This window comes from Saccopteryx bilineata, chromosome 1 (genome assembly GCF_036850765.1).
Source record: "Saccopteryx bilineata isolate mSacBil1 chromosome 1, mSacBil1_pri_phased_curated, whole genome shotgun sequence".
NCBI classification, from domain to species: Eukaryota; Metazoa; Chordata; class Mammalia; order Chiroptera; family Emballonuridae; genus Saccopteryx; species Saccopteryx bilineata.
The window spans coordinates 14,394,902-14,403,718 of record NC_089490.1 but is presented as its reverse complement, the minus strand read 5'-3'; positions in this window follow the sequence as shown (position 1 = coordinate 14,403,718).

The window sequence follows — 8,817 nt, the reverse complement described above, 5'->3', positions numbered from 1 at the left end:
GGATTCGAGTTCTGAGATGCGGATACCCACTTTCAATTATTAAAGGTCTAAAACGGAAAAGTTAGTACAGGTCTCAGTTGTAAAAATAAACTCGCTCTATCCCAGGACAGCTAATGCATTATATGTAGAACATTGTGGAGCCCGGATCGCTCCATACGTCTGAGGGACGGAGGTAATAAGAGCAGTGGAATTATTTAAATACGTTTTCCTTGCAAGCCCCTATCCTAGGTGTGCATTCTGACCAAAAGGAAGGGGGCGGGGCGCTTTTTCTTAAGCCTTGAGTGCAATGAAACTACATGCTATAGCAAACGAGGTGGAATTACGAACTTGAAATCAACTAGAAGCAAATTATTGGAAAACTGGTTGTGTTACAAGAAAACTATTTTAAGATTCATAAACACCTAGGTATGATCCTCTAACATGAAAGAAATGGCATCAATCCTCACCGTCATGATTTCTAATGGCTTTTGTGCTTTCAAGAGTTATCATACGAGTGAAATAAAACGTTCTACTGGTTATGCAAACTATTCTATTTTTTTAAATGTTGAGAACCATATAAGTTAATAATGGCATGATTCCTTAAATTCTGAGTCAACTTTTTTGTTACAAAAATCTCTAAAAATTAATTTGAGGGCTAAGATTGTGATTCGAGCTGAAATCTCAGTAATAGAAGAAAAGAGTTTGACTCATTCCACCAGGTTGCAAATGGTTGCCAGATACTTGCACCAAATAGCAAAATTGCATTTTGCAAGATCAACAACATTAATTGCAGAAATATTTGGATCTTAGAGGTCTAGAGGTCACTCCCCGTTTCTACTGGTTCACCTCTCTTTAAGTGACGGTGAAGCATTCAGTACTGTGTTTGAATCAGGCCAGGCTAGGCTTTGATGCTGCACCAACCACCGGAAGGGACAGGAGACTCCAGGGCAGCGGACTTACACGTGGTGACTCAGCAGCTCTGTTAACCAAGCACTCGATTGGCAGGAGGGCTTAGAGGGGAGAATCCTGCCAAGGCTTTTCTTTGCCTCACCTGAGAGTGAACCTCTCACTTCTGCTGACACGTCATTGGCCTGAACTAGTCACATTGTTCAACCTGATTAAGAAGGCTGGTGGGTATCACTTCCTGTGTGCCTGGGAAAAAGGAATGCGAAAAATGGTTTGGTGAGCGCATAGCCCTGTGTCTGCCAGTGTTCAATAGTAAAAATAAATATTGACAATTGGAGAGCTATAGGATCCAGACTTTACAACCAAAGTAAAATGGAGGATTATTCAAACTAATGCCTTTCTTTCCATTTCTATAAAGTACAGTGTTCTGTCCTTCAAGGCAAAGGAAAAAAAGGGGGGGGGGACTTTCTAATGTTCCTGTAAGAATTCTTGAAACAAATTCTTCCTTTCTGGAAAGGTTTCTCTCTGCACATTTGTAATAGACAAAAACCTGGCCCAAAGGTTGGAGAATCAGGCTAACTACTGTGTCTTTTAATTAATAGTTAAGACTAAATGGTTCTATTTTTTTGTCTTTAATTTTATATAATTAATTAATATAATGAATGAATATCAGACCTGATACCTTTTTTCTTTTTTTGAGTAGACATCAAGGAGACGGACTAGAACAAATGTCTGTTCACAGAAAGCACAGGTGTATGCTGACTTTTATCATTTTATTTCCACTCTAGTGCAGCTCCAAAACCTGAATCTCTCAGATGTATTTCTGTCTGAAGCTGAAACCCTTCCTAATGTCAAATTGGCAGACGTGGAATTTTCAGTGGTCTTAATAGCCAATTGAAAAGGCAATACAGTTCATCTCACTAACTGTTATCGGAGTCTCCTTAAAACATAACATCTATTACCAGTAATGTACAAAGCACTTTCCCCAATATTTTACATTACTTAATCTTTTTCAACAACTTGGGGAAAGAGATTTGATTACTCGGGTTTACAAATGAGGAAAACAAGATGTAATCGAATTATCTAAGGTCTTTACACTACTCAGCAGTGGTGCTGAAGAACTGAGAAGCCAGGCCCTCTGACCCCAGCATTCTTGCTGGACCTCCGCCAAGGTAGGCACGTCCCCTGAGTGCGTGCAGGTCAGCTCCTGAGCACATGCTGGAGGCACCGTAAATGCCTTCAGCCATAACACCAGACAACTAATTTAAAGTTGATGCTATCTATCTTAGAATGAAAATATTTTTAAAGCAATAGCTATTAGCAATTATCATATAAGAAACTATCAATAATTATTCTTTCTACAGACTACATCAAATGTACAGTGGTAAATATAAAAACAAACCAAAAATCGCAAGATATTTGAACTCTCAAAGTAATAATGTTTGCAGGTTCTTAACTAACTGGTTTAGTTGTGTGATCTCTAAATGACTGCAAACATCTAATGAGATTATTTGAAAGAATGATCACTTCTGTTTGAAGTCCACATTGTGCTCAGCTATAGATGGCAATAATTATTTATTTCTGACTTTCTAGATGGAAGCTGGCCAGAACCCTGCATTTTGACCCAAAATAGATCCACAAGAAACCTTTTTACTTCACTTTTATCAGCTTACCTTTGTTAACAATCTCTTCATGAAAGTCTCAAAGGCTTACGACTGGCAGGAAGCAAAGACTGGACCTTGAATAAATGATCAACCAGAGAATCAAGCATTTTAAGTTTCTTCGTGGCTGGAATTTACTACTAAATCTTTATTAATATACATTTGCTTTACATACAACTTCAGTGTGCCTCTTAGTCTCGTTTATAGGAATGTCTCATATGCTAATTCAACAAACAAGTAGCCACAGTCCAAAGGTATAGGACCCCAAGAGAACTACGTAGATGATGATGGTAGGATTTCTCCTCTTAAGGAATTTTAAAAAGTGAAGGCTAGTTATTTGGGCAACCGAATAAGAAGTGAGGGAAACCGAATCTGCTTCAAAGTATTCCACTATTATGTAAAAGAGGAATGATAGAATAGCCCGATTTTGTAACCTCCCGTGAATTAGTAGATACAGGCATTATGGGTCAACATTTTCAAAGATCATAAGAAGAGGGAGAACTAGACATTACGTGCCTCTTGAGGGGAAACCACACCACTGCTTAAATTGCTGCTGATGGGATCGAACCTAAATCTGATCTAGACGTGGGATGAGCAGCCAGTTTGTAGGAAACACAGGGAACAGTGGAACATGTTGAACTGTACTATGATCCTGGAATTTGCAAAGTCCTGACTATGGAAAACTCTATGGGTCAAAAGGCCTCTACTCTTTAAGAGATAAATTATGCCTGACCAGGCGGTGGTACAGTGGATAGAGCGTCGGACTGGGATGCAGAGGACCCAGGTTCAAGACCCCGAGGTTGCCAGCTTGAGCGCAGGTTCATCTGGTTTGAGCAAAGCTCACCACCTTGGACCCAAGGTTGCTGGCTCGAGCAAGGGGTTACTCGTTCTGCTGAGGGCCCACGGTCAAGGCACATATGAGAAAGCAATCAATGAACAACTAAGGTGTCACAACGAAAAACTGGTGATTGATGCTTCTCATCTCTCTCCATTCCTGTCTGTCTATCCCTCTCTCTGACTCTCTCTCTGTCTCTGAAAAAAAAAAAAAGAGAGAGATAAATTATAAAGTTAAAAAAAAACAAAAAAACACAACAACTGGTAGAGCGTTGGCCCGGCATGTGGAAGTCCCAGGTTCAATTCCCAGTCAGGGCACACAGGAGAAGCGCCCATCTGCTTCTCCACCCTTTCCCCCTTTCCTTTCTCTTTCTCTCTCTCTCTCTCTCTCTTCCCTTCCCGCAGCAAAGGCTCCATTCTCCATTGAAGCAAAGTTGGCCCGGGCACTGAGGACGGCACCATGGCCTCCACCTCAGGTGCTAGAATGGCTCTGGTTGCAATGAAGCAATGCCCCAGATGGGCAGAGCATCGCCCCCTGGTGGACATGCCAGGTCGGGTGCATGCGGGAGTCTGTCTCTGCCTCCCCGCTTCTCACTTCAGAAAAATACGAAAAGAAAAAAGAAAACATGAGGCCAGTCCTACCTAAGAGCTGAGTTGTATTTTCTTCACACAGAGCATTTGTAAGTACATCCATTGGGGTTTGTTTTTTTTTGTTTTTTTTGTTTTTTTTTTTCATTTTTCTGAAGCTGGAAACAGGGAGAGACAGTCAGACAGACTCCCGCATGCGCCCAACCGGGATCCACTCGGCACGCCCACCAGGGGCGACGCTCTGCCCACCAGGGGGCGATGCTCTGCCCATCCTGGGCGTCGCCATGTTGCGACCAGAGCCACTCTAGCGCCTGGGGCAGAGGCCACAGAGCCATCCCCAGCGCCCGGGCCATCTTTGCTCCAATGGAGCCTTGGCTGCGGGAGGGGACGAGAGAGACAGAGAGGAAGGTGCGGCGGAGGGGTGGAGAAGCAAATGGGCGCTTCTCCTGTGTGCCCTGGCCAGGAATCGAACCCGGGTCCTCCGCACGCTAGGCCGACGCTCTACCGCTGAGCCAACCGGCCAGGGCTTCCATTGGGGTTTTTGAGACAATATAAAAATTTAAATTCCTCTAAAAAGAAAAATAAATGCTTTGGAAAGAACAAACCCTTTGAAAGATATTCCACATTGTACTACAATTGTGGAATTTTATTTTGATATTCTTTTCTTCTAGAAGGCAATGGGCAAGCAGGTAGTGGAGTGTATTTTGAGTGTCAGGGGAAAGGTAAAATGGACTGATGGAAGATAAAGAGACTAAAACAATTTCTTGAAGTTTAATGGTCAAATTCCAATAGCACACATTTTCCACTGAGATTGTGTTGAGGGCACGAGCTCCCCCCCCACTCCCCCACATCCCCCCGCCTATGTGCCAGACTCTCAAGACTGCATAACTTTTTATTTATTTATTTTATTTATTTATTTATTTTTTTAAAGATTTTATTTATTTGTTTTAGAGAAGGAGGGAGAGAGAGGAGGGGGAGGAGCAAGAAGCATCAACTCCCATATGTGCCTTGACCAGGCAAGCCCAGGGTTTCAAACCGGCAACCTCAGCGTTCCAGGTCAATGCTTTATCCACTGCGCCACCACAAGTCAGGCTGCATGACTTTTTAAAGGTACATCGAAGGCTCAGCTTGAAATTCAAGAATCAAATAAACCTCTGTGAATAGAAGTCCTATGAGGAGTCAGAATGCGGGAATCAGAAAATGTAGAAGTATCTTACCCTGGGCTTTGGCAGTGGCTGGGTGTAAACTGATAATATGTTTATCTCTCATGCCTCCTGATACCACTTCACAAACAGACTCTGACCTGCCCATCCCATATGCCCCAGCCCTGCCAGTTCCCATTGCCTGTTTGTGAACAAACAAGTCTCATTCGTGAACTCAATACTGAGAATGCTGGGAAGTGTTTGTTTTTAACCTTACATGAGTTTAAAATAAACTGCATTTGAAAAACAAAACAAATAGACAAACCCCAAAATATATATTCTTCAAGCTAGGATTTCAACTAGTGAACTTGGAGCTTTTGATGACATAGACTCCAGTCCCCCACTGAGCCACCACAGAAAACCACGAGATCCTTTTACCCTGCTCCAGTGACACCTCCTCTTTCCCCAAACCTTCAAAGCTGAGAAAGGGCAAAATCTGTTTACCAAAACATGTGTCCTGGGCCCTTACCTCCACTCTTTAAAAAAATTTTTTTTTTTTTTTTTGCATTTTTCTGAAGCTGTAAACAGGGAGAGACAGTCGGACAGACTCCCGCATGCGCCCGACCGGGATCCACCCAGCACGCCCACCAGGGGCGACGCTCTGCCCACCAGGGGGCGATGCTCTGCCCATCCTGGGCGTCGCCATGTTGCGACCAGAGCCACTCTAGCGCCTGGGGCAGAGGCCACAGAGCCATCCCCAGCGCCCGGGCCATCTTTGCTCCAATGGAGCCTCGGCTGCGGGAGGGGAAGAGAGAGACAGAGAGGAAGGCGCGGCGGAGGGGTGGAGAAGCAAATGGGCGCTTCTCCTGTGTGCCCTGGCCGGGAATCGAACCCGGGTCCTGTGCACGCTAGGCCGACGCTCTACTGCTGAGCCAACCGGCCAGGCCTAAAAATTTTTTTTAAATTTATTATTGATTTCAGAGAGAGAGGAAAAGATTGAGAGAGAGAAAGAGAGAGAGAGAGAGAGAGGGAGGGAGGAGACAGGAACATCAATCTGTTCCTGTATGTGCCCTGACCGGAGGCCAAACCGCCAACTTCTGCACTTTGGGACGATGCTCTAACCCTAAGCTATCAGCCAGGGCACTGAGAAATTCTAAAATGAGAAATACTGGGAACTAAGCAAAGCCAAAAAGGTTTCTTCTGATTCACCAAGAGCCCAAAGAGTTCTCCTTGCTCCTTTGGGGATGGGATATGTTGGAAATAAGTCAACATCTGTGAAGGTACAAGGTACCTGGAAAGGAGATAGGAAATCATGACCTGGTATCAGATCCGGAAGGCAGTGCGATGTAGTGAAAAATAAACACTGGGGAAAGCTCCAGGTGACCTCGACGCTAGGTCGGTAAGTGGTGATTTACTGAGGGAGCAAGTCACGCACAAGCCTGGGTTTCCTAACCTGTAAGATAATAGCTGACCTATCTTTGTCATGAGGTTGTTATGAGGAAGAAAACATAATTAAAATGATGTGAAAAGTATTTTACAACCTACTAGAGAAGGTTAAGGTACTATTAGTATTAACATCATGCACACATGTGATCCGAACCTGTAGTATCTTTAAAAAGAACACCCCAACACATTTTTAGGAGATAAAATTGCCCTCCTCAATATGGACCGTAAGTTGTTAGTAGATTAAAATAGGCTGATTTCCTTAACATTTATTATGCAGTTTGAATGAGTATAAAAACATGTTATAGTGACAGTATTTTCAATATTTCCCCCTTTTATCCATAATCACTAATAACAATAGAGTTACTAATTTAAATAGAATTTGACATCTTTTCTTAAGGGGACATTTGGTTTTCTATCAAATGTGTCCTTTTTAGTGCGTTTTTAAAATGGTACAGTAATTGCCCTCATAGATTCTTATTCTTAAAAGGTTGCCCCTGCCACACACATCAATGTTCCTATCTCTCTCTCCTTTCCTCCCTCTCTAATAAAAAACAAATTAAAAAAAGAAAAGGAGCTCTGAGGAGCTGTGTAAAATGAAAGACTTTTAGAAGCAGAAGAGGGGGGAAAGAGGGATATTGTACTGGCAAAGAAGCCTGTTAGTTATTGCAAGGTTACGTCCTTTAGGGGCGGGACGGCGGGGTCTCTATCTGTTATACCTAACTAGTGCTGATCAGGTCATTCCTGATTGACTGGTTTAAGAGTCTATCTCAGGGAGAGTCTAAACTAGTTAAGTCTCAGTTTGCTGATGTGGGGCTAATAAGTGACTTCATTTGGGGCCTATTATCTTGCTATTAACAGTAGGCAGGTACTAGCTCTAGTTCTCCTAGTAGCCTGGCAAGACAGACCTGCATTATAGATACAGAAATTGGCTCAAAGGAGGTGAAGTTATCATTTCAGGTTGCATTAGGTGAACTCCATGGAACCATTTCAGCTTTGCAATTCTAAGGTTCCATAGAGAGAAAATCCACTCCTTGGGCTTATGTTTCCCTTTCAGAAATTATGTCTAGCCTTGGCTGGAGAGCTCGATTGGTTAGAGTATCATCCCTAAATGCAAAGGTTGTGAGTTCAATCCCCGGTCAGGGCACATCCGGGAACAGCTCTTCCGGTCCCTCCTGCTCTCTCCCTTCCTCTAAAATCAATACAATAAAACATTGAAAAAAAAGAAGAAATTATGTTCAGGAGTCACTTATAAAAGGCCCGATGTGGAAAGAGCCTTGAAAATTGTAAAGCCAGTAGCCGCGGCCACCATCACAGCCACCTGGCCCATGCAGGTTCACATTTGATTCAGACAGTTGGTAATGAAACAACAGAGCCAAGAACTGGTGGGCCATTAGCTTTAATCCTAGCTTGCACCGGGCGGGCAAGAAATACACACAGTGGGAAAACACTTCCCTTTCCATTCAGGGCTCCCAAAGCCACTGACTTATCCGAGTTTCCTAGAATCAAAGGTTTCTAGCTCACCAGCCTTACTCACCTCTGTTCCCCATCTCCTTCTTACTGCACAAACTCTGCACAAACTGGCTTCTCCTTCAGCACTCTGCCATCTTGGCTGCTTCTCCTCCCCTCCACATGGCCTTTCTCTGCTCTCCTCTCTAATGCTAATCTCAGGAACCAAGAGAGAGCAAGCTCCTGGTCTATATTTATATAGTATATTTCTATACTATACATTATAGTATAGAAATCAAACCTTTAATCCAGTATACAAACAAGGAAGTCTCTGATACAAAGTCACTTATCTGAGGCATAATGGGATTCCTTATGAGAATGTACCACCCCACATCAAAAAGGGTGGGAAAGGCTTAAAACTAAGCCTTAGGCCAGGGGTCTCAAACTCGCGGCCGTGCGGCCCGCCCACCAATTTTGTGCGGCCCGCAGACTAATCAAACTTCGTGGATTAATCTGCGGGCCAGTCTGCGGCCGCACAAAATTGGTGGGCAGGCCGCATCCCGCGGGCCATGAGTTTGAGACCCCTGCCTTAGGCTATAAGGATCCTGCCTGCTTACAGCCTGTCCCCCACACCCAATGCAAACTAGAAGCGAGCAAACATATACATCATATTTGCAACTTGTTAAGAAGGAATCTAAGGTCCAATGAGGGTCAGTGACCAGACCATGTTGGTGACTTATTTTTCTTTTTCAGTTTTGCCCATAATGTAACCTGATTCTACCTGGATAAAAGTATAAATAGGAAGGTGGGTCAGG